This window comes from Gossypium hirsutum, chromosome D09 (assembly GCF_007990345.1).
Source record: "Gossypium hirsutum isolate 1008001.06 chromosome D09, Gossypium_hirsutum_v2.1, whole genome shotgun sequence".
NCBI lineage: Eukaryota > Viridiplantae > Streptophyta > Magnoliopsida > Malvales > Malvaceae > Gossypium > Gossypium hirsutum.
This window is the reverse complement of record NC_053445.1, coordinates 24,807,993-24,815,339: the sequence shown is the minus strand read 5'-3', so window position 1 is coordinate 24,815,339 and position 7,347 is coordinate 24,807,993. Positions and strand designations below refer to the sequence as shown.

Sequence of the window (7,347 nt, the reverse complement as noted above, 5' to 3'; positions counted from 1 at the left end):
GCAGGTTGGTGCAATAGAAGAAAAGTTAGTATTGAAGCTCACCTATTCAATACTCAATTTTGTAGCATTCCTGTAGCAAAGGCCATGAAGATGTGGGTTGATGGTTGATTAACATGGACGTCCTAAATTCATCTGTTGGACTCTCAAATTAATTTTAACCCAGCTTGCAATTGGATCACTAAAGTGGAGAATCCTACTGCCAAATTTGAAGCCCAAACTATCCACTAAGGAATAAAGAGCCCAATTTGGCTATGGGAAATCCAACCGTACATAAAAATAATTAATTTAGGCAACAAAGACTTGGTAAAATGTCACAAATCCGCCACATAAATTTTTCCATGTGACCGTTCAACTTCTTCTCAAGAATCAAGCATGAGCTAGCTAAATTTAGTAAAGTCATCCACCTTCCTTCCTCAACACAAGAGGAAAGCCATGCATGAGAGAAAAAAAAGGGGCTCCTCACCAGTCAAATAGAAAGACATTTGCTCTCCATTTCACAAGGGGTCGACCATGCATGAGAGAAAAAATGGGGGATTATCATGCTTAAAATAGAAAACTCAATGAGCTCCTCACTAGTATAAATAAAGAGGCATTTGTTCTCTCGTTCTCTCTCGTTTCACTTCCATTTGAGAGAGTATTTGCAAGGTTTTGAGAGTAGCCACTTTAGGCAATATTGAGAGCTTTAAAGCTTGGTAGTCACAACAAGAAGAAAAGAACAAATGAGGAGCAAAGTGAGTTGTGCCATGGAGATCAACTAGAAGTGGCTTAGCAATTCTCTTTCCTTTCAATCTTTATTTTTTTTCAATTCAAGAAATATGATTACAACTAAGTTTTTGTGCTTTTAATATAATAATGATTACTTAATTTTGTTGGTTTTAGAATGATTTAATTTTTGTAGCTGTAATTATTTAATTCTACTAAAGATGTTCTGTGCTTTTGATCTATTTACTCATGCAAGTAAAATCATGAATATGTTTCTCATGCATTATGAATGAAGGAAAACAACTAAATTAATTGACACAATACTTATATAGTGTATGTTTAATCATTCAGGGATTAAATTAGTAATAATACCAAAAATATTATTACATTATATTAGTTTATTAAACATAGATGATACGACCCTGCCCCGGACATGTCATTGGTTCAGCTCACCTAATTTTATTTCAGCTCACATGAGCTTATTTCAGCTCGGTTTAATTTCTTTTCAACTCATTAATTTTATTTGCTGGAATTTTTGGACATTTAAATTAAGCATTTGTTTAAGTTTACTACATCTCATTAGTGTGTACAAAATTAGTACAATTGTTTAACTTGTCTTGTCTTAATTAAATTAAATGTGTCTTAATTTTATTAAGTATGTCTTAAATTAAAACATGAATTAGTTATGTTTAGCAGAATTAATGTGTCTTGTTTAGTTAATATTTAATTTTTCGCAATGTCAATTAGAGTGTTCACATTATGTTTTAATTTAGTTTAGCTGAATTTGTTTGAATTAATTAAGTTCATGCGTTTTTATTTAGGTGCAGCCGAATTTGAAGATTCATTGGCTAGATGCATGCACGTAGATTCAATGAATGTGAATATGCATGTGTAGCTGGTATAATGCATTGAAGCTAATTAATTTTGGTTCTCCCCAAGGCAACTATTCGGCCAAGAGACAGCAGCCATTCAACTTTCCAAGACATGGCCGATCCTCTCCTCAAAGCAACATAATTCTTTTCACATTATTTGTTCACACCTTGGCTGTTTGGTTCAGCTTGTTCACACCATGAGGCTTTACAAAACGGTCCATTCACATTTCCAAGGGCTGCCCAAATTCTCCTTAAATGCTGGTGATGTTTCAGCAAGAGTTGCTTCAGAAATGGGCCAAATTAAGATCATTAACCGAATTTAGTTGCTGCCAAGAACTTTCAAGATTCATTTGCTTAATTGAGGAGCTGATTTTTATTCTCCATTCAGCCGAATCTACCTTGGTCTTCATTCATGAATTAAAGCTGGAATTTAGTTCAATGTTTGCTTAAATATTAAGTCTTGAATCTGTCCATTCGGCTACTAGACTTTAGGCTATAAATAGTTGTTGATTTTCTTGTAAAAAGGACTTTTTCCAGTTTATTGAATGAACTTTGTTCAAAGAGTGAGTTTTCTCCTCTCTAAATTTGTATGAGTTTCGATCTGACTTATCTAGCGAGCTAGTGGCATCTATCGTTCTCTTTTTGAACTTATCACCTTATTTTGGTGTGGCGTTCAACCCTTCTACAATTTCGCAAATCCACCTTAACCTAATAGAAACCGGGGTGACACTCTTTAGTGTTGAATCGTTTCTAGAGTTAAATTCTTTTTTCCATTCCCACAAATTATCCCAAATTAACTATCCTTTGATTCCTTTATTAAACCGAACCTACATCTTTCTAAACCTTCTATCATTACAAAATTTAATTTGTTAGCTTCCGCAAAATTTTAAAACAAATTTACACCTTTTTGGCTGCTAGAACTTCTCATCGTCGACGATCGGGCAAACTTTGTTAAACGACTCAATTATCCCGAGCTGGATCACATCATTTGGTATCAGAGCTGGTTAAAACGAGAAGTACAAGCACTCGAAGTCATTTTGAAATAGGTATGTAAAAAAAAGTTTGAAAAAAATTTAAAATTAAAAAAACAAATATATACTTACGAAATTAAAAAAAAAGAAGTGAATTGAAAAAAAAATTGTGAATTAAAAAAAAGTGTTTTGTTTCAAGTTCTGAAAGTTGTTCGCTTATTTGTAATACCGATCATTACCTAATACTCTTTTTTTTCACGTCACATTTAGTTCAAAGCCTCCCTTATTTCTTTTAGCCTACCCATAACCTAACATCAATCCCTTGTGAGCTATTTTAAAGCCAACCCACTGGACTAAGATAACGTCACATCGAGTTTTCTACGAAATCACTAAAGGAAATTGAGTGAAAAAGGCACGAGTGTGTGAGCGCATTAGAATGGAGGTAAAAGCCAAAAAACGAGCGCAAACATGAGTGTAAGTGACACCAACTTTTTTTTTTCGAGAGATTTGTGAGGTTTTTGTTGTGAGGTTTTTATATTCATGTCTCAAAACCCAGAACAAAATATGGCAGAAGGAGGTGGAAGACAACCAATCTAAAACGTCGCGCTTAGAGGAGGCGGAGTGCCAGATTTGACTCAACAAGCCATGTTGCAAGAATTCCAACGCATGCTCCGGAATGAGATGGAATCATTCAATGAGCGTTTGGAACGAGTCGAGGAGAGGACTCAACGAGAAAAAACTCCTCAAGGGCCACAAAGAGAACGAGGCCACCTAGACGCCAATCAAGAAGACCTCTATGATCCAAGTGAAGCCGAAAGTGATCAAGGGTCAAACCAAAGCGAAAGGCGAAGAGGTCCAAGGAATCGAAACAATCAGGATCGAAGACGAGTGGATGATGACTTGAAGAACATGAAACTTTCTATTCCATCTTTTCAAGGAAAATCCAATCTGGAAGCCTACTTAGAATGGAAAAAGAATATTGAATTGGTTTTTGATTGTCACAATTATTTTGAGATAAAAAAGGTGAAGTTGGCGGCCATAGAGTTCTCCGATTATGCCATGATTTGGTGGGATCAACTCACCATGGGCCAGAGAAGGAATGGGGAACGACCAATATCAACTTGGGCCGAAATGAAGGCTGTGATGCGATGACGTTTCGTTCCATCCTACTATCACCGGGAACTCTATCAAAAACTTTAAAATCTCACTCAAGGTTCAAGAAGTGTTGAAGATTATTGTAAAGAGATGGAGATTGCAATGATTCGTGCCAATGTCCAAGAAGATTGTAAAGTAATGATGGTGCATTTCCTTGATGGTCTCAATCGAGACATCGCCAATGTTGTGGAGCTACAATATTACATTGAAATTATGGACATGGTGCATATGGCCATTAAGGTGGAGAAGCAACTCAAGCGAAAGAGCTTTGTTCGAAGCTACCCTACTACGAGCACAACAAAATGGGGTCAAAGCATGAATAGAAACAATCCACCAAGTCGTGCCAAAGAGCCAATGGTTCCTGCTAAGACAAATAGACCTATGGGCGACACGAGTAAAAGCAATGTGATAGATTCATTTTCCAATCGAAAGAGGGATATCAAGTGCTTTAAGTGCCTCGGAATGGGGCATATCGCCAGCCAATGTCCCAACAGTAGTAATATGGTGGTTCGTACGAATGGAGAAATTGAATTGGAAGAGGAAGAACTTGAAGATGACCTCGAAGCAGAATCCGACAATGAAGAAGAAGTTGAACATGCCCTTGATGGAGAACTTCTTGTTGTCAAAAGGAGCTTTAGCATCAAAGGTGTGGAAGACGAGCAACAACGAGAAAACATTTTCCACACACGATGCCAAGTTCAAGGGAAAATATGTAGTGTCATCATTGATGGTGGTAGCTGCACGAATGTGGCGAGCACTCTTATGGTTAAGAAGTTAGGCTTGCCAACCACCAAGCACCCGAGCCCTTACAAACTCCAATGGCTCAATGATGGCGGTGAACTCAAGGTCACCAAGCAAGTTCTAGTTTCATTCTCCATTGGAAATTATTGCGATGAGGTACTATGTGATGTTGTTCCAATGCATTCGGGTCACTTACTACTTGGTCGTCCGTGGCAATTTGATCGTCGAGTCATGTATGATGGATACTCAAACAGCTATTCTTTCAAGCATATGGGAAGAAATGTAACCTTAGCCCCGTTGACGCCAAAGCAAGTGCATGAGGACTAAGTTAAATTGAAACAATCGATAGAACAAACGAGAGAAAAAAAATGAGTGAAAATACAAAAGAAAAGAAAAATGATAAAAAAGAGGAAAAACTATACAATAAAATGAAAAGAAATTGAGAAAAGAAAAAGACGAAAAGGAAAAGGAAAGTGAAAAATTGAGTGTTTTTGCGAGGGTTGGTGATGTTCGAAAAGCATTTTTAATGAGGCAACCGATCCTTGTGCTCATGTACAAGGAAAATTTTCTTAACTCTAATGAACTTCCCGAGAACATTCCATCTTCTGTTGTCTCTCTTTTGCAGTATTTCAAAGATGTATTTCCGGATGATGTGCCAAGTGGTTTGCCACCCCTTCGTGGGATTGAGCACCAAATTGACTTCGTACTTGGAGCCGTTATTCCGAATCGACCTGCATACAGAACCAATCCCGAAGAAACCAAAGAGCTGCAAAGACAAGTCAATGAACTCATGGAAAAGGGCTACAGTTGAGAGACCTTAGTCCTTGCGCTGTGCCGGTATTGTTGGTCCCTAAGAAAGATGGGACTTGGCGTATGTGTATTGACTGCCGCGTCGTAAATAAAATAACCATTAAATATCGTCAACCGATACCGCATCTCAACGACATGCTTGATGAATTAAACGGTGCCAAATTATTTTCAAATCCAATACCTTTCCAAGGAGAGAAGGTTCACGTTGGTTGGTAAAGGTAATCCTAGTCCACCTATGCCACAAGTTAAGAAAGGTAAGTGTTATAACCTGTTTCAATCCCCACCAACTTATTTGAACATTTGTGAATATAATGATGATATGGTCAATTACCCTTCTTTGATTAATGGCAATGTGTTGGTTTTAAACGATGATAAGACGAGTTTCTCTAACGAAAATTGCCATGTTGACAAGTTTGCTGGTGAAGTAAGTGTAAATCAACACAAACAATTTTTGAAATTGTGTGTTAAAAAGTTGTCATGTAAATATCCTAGTTCGATTATTTGTGAGACGTCTCTGCTTTGTCATATAAATTTTGCATGCCTATGTAAGTTTGAAGGTGTGACACTGTGTACTCAAAAATTTTCTTGGTTTGACATGTTTGAATTAATGAAATTTCTACTGCATTACGGAATAAGTGATCAAACTCGTGTGTTCAAACTTGGACTTTGCTATATTGGTCCATTTTGTGAGAAATTTGAGCATCCTAAATTTTATGTGAACAATTTGTTTGACACTTTGGCCTTTGATAAATATTTGTATCCTGATGCAAATGATTGTTTTCCTTTGGTTAGCCATGAAGTGCTTGTTTTGAGCGATGATTGCAAGAATAATATAGATACAAATTGCTATGCTGAACCACAAACAAATCAAACTGTAATCCATTGTCCTTGGTACATTTTGAATGCGCAAGATGAACACCCATATAAGTCTTTCTTTGAGATTGATCATGTTGAAAAGGCATGGAAAAGGACTCTTGAATTTGATTGTGTGCGAACATGCATGAGGAATTGTCCTTTGAATCGATTGAATTCACTTGTTTGCAATAATGACATATCAAGACTGTTTGATAATTTGAGATATGCAAGTTTTGATCAAATAAGACTTTGGATGCATGACCAATTGAATGAATTTTTCATTTATTTTGGATGTAATTTGAGTTTGATTTCTTTTTTCTCCCAACCGCCAAAGATGGAGAGTCAAATTGAAAAGCTCCGACTACAATATACCCCCGAGGAGCGGAGGTTTGTATTGACTGAACAAGGTAAAACTGATCTTTGTGTTCCTACTTTTAAAGGTAAGGCTCATGAACTTTTTGAAACATCGTTGTTCTCTTTAGGTGTTGACAAAGATAGTGTTGTTGATTTGGTTCTTGTAAAACATTTAAATTGCGACTTGCCTGACTGTTCTATCTTGTTTATTGATCATCTACCTGTTTTGGTTGTTGATAAAAAGATTCTTGTGTTTGATCTTCGTGACTTTTTTGGTGACCATATGATTAAACGGAAATTGCAATGTCCAACCAAGCCAATTCTTGAATCATATGAATCTTTTCAAATGTCTGCTTGTGACAATTACGTTTACCATTTTATTTATTACTCGCGATTTATGCATGGCTTGTGGAAACCATTTAAAACGTTTGAATGCCTTAGAACATGTCCATTGTTGTTTCGAATATTTAATGAGGCATTGGCGAGTAAATTAATTTGTTTGCATGGTTGTCAATATGTTGTTTTGAACCTGTCCATTCACATGCATTCTGTTATGCTTATGATTGGACTACAAGTTCGTTTGCATTGCTATTTGCTAACTCATGACTATTCATTTCAGTTGATTCAATTTCCATCCGTACCATTTGACCGAGGAAAGCCGGGTAAAAAGAGCTATGTTCGAGTGAACCAACGCCTCGACTTGAGGACAAGTCGCTTCGATGAAGGGGGAATGATACGACCCTGCCCCGGACATGTCCTTGGTTCAGCTCACCTAATTTTATTTTAGCTCACATGAGCTTATTTCAGCTCGGTTTAATTTCTTTTCAACTCATTAATTTTATTTGCTGGAATTTTTGGACATTTAAATTAAGCATTTGTTTAAGTTT

The 7,347-nt window shown here is 36.7% G+C and overlaps 1 long non-coding RNA gene across 1 annotated transcript; it reads left to right on the top strand.

Annotated features, from left to right (window-relative positions):
• The first annotated feature begins 511 nt into the window (after positions 1-511).
• On the top strand, positions 512-2,203 carry LOC121221149 (uncharacterized). The gene is made up of 2 exons (XR_005918581.1): positions 512-731; positions 1,524-2,203. It is a non-coding gene; the product is annotated as an uncharacterized lncRNA (long non-coding RNA).
• Positions 2,204-7,347: the final 5,144 nt, after the last annotated feature.